General features: G+C 35.6%; 1 protein-coding gene across 1 annotated transcript in view; it reads left to right on the forward strand.

Annotated features, from left to right (window-relative positions):
• The window catches only part of CEP350 (centrosomal protein 350), a 71,773-nt gene that overhangs the window by 734 nt on the left and 70,036 nt on the right, over positions 1 to 1,003 (forward strand). The window lies entirely within an intron of this gene.

The following is a 1,003-nucleotide window of genomic DNA, read 5'->3' on the forward strand; positions in this document are numbered from 1 at the left end:
TGTGCGTGTCTTTCCATGTTCAGGCACTTTTTCCCCTCAGCTGGCAAAATCAAAATAATTATAAAATAAAAATAAATTTTAAAAGTGCCCAAGGAGCACTTTGACCATTTCCAGTCCAATTTGCAGAGTGCTGGAAATAAAAATAATTTCCAAAGATTTAACCACTGACATCTTGAATTGACCTCTTCTTTCAAAGGAGGTATGTTTATGCAGGAAAATGTACTCTGTAATTAGTTTGTATATGTAAAAGACCCAAATTAAAGCTAAATGAGAATCCTGTAATTGTAATGTGATTAAATTCTGCATTGCCTAAACTTCATAGCTGTAATCTCTCAGTATTTAGGGTGTTTTCCTATGATGTTCTCATACTGGAATAACTTATATGCAGAATGATGATCATTTACCAGAGGAGAGGCTATGTACAAATAGATAAATCGTTTCTAGTGAACTAAAAAAAGTAGTTATCATGGTAGTTACCATGATCCTTTAGTGTTTGGCGTTGATAACTCTCCACCCCCGTGCTCCCCCAAGAAATTTGGCACCAAACAATCACACTAATGACTGAAAACCAGACTGGGGAAGTTGTAGACAGGCCCTGAAGGGAGCATTCCCAAAATAACTGTAGGAAGAAATTCTTTTATCCTATTCTAATAACTTTCCTTCTTCAGTGGAAATAATTTGCTATAGCCGGATAATATCTTAGACCTATTTTTGAAGCGTGGGTGGTTTTAATGCATCTTCGGGGTGGAATCTATGCATTAGAAGTCAGTATACTAACAAATTCTTAATTCGTGTTTATAATGAGTGATAAAAGTGAAATTAAGCCCGTGGAACTCAGTCATGTCTCTGAAGTTCTGCAAATGTTTATTTAAATTTAAATTTGGGAGAGTGTAATTGGAGACTCTTTCATTTACAAAAAAAAAAATTATTTTTGTAAAGATGAAGGCTATGAACACAAATGACTAAAAAGCGGCGCCCTAGTTTCGGCTGGAGCCGCTTCAGG

The sequence above is a fragment of the Geospiza fortis genome, unplaced genomic scaffold, assembly GCF_000277835.1.
Source record: "Geospiza fortis unplaced genomic scaffold, GeoFor_1.0 scaffold506, whole genome shotgun sequence".
Lineage (NCBI taxonomy): Eukaryota > Metazoa > Chordata > Aves > Passeriformes > Thraupidae > Geospiza > Geospiza fortis.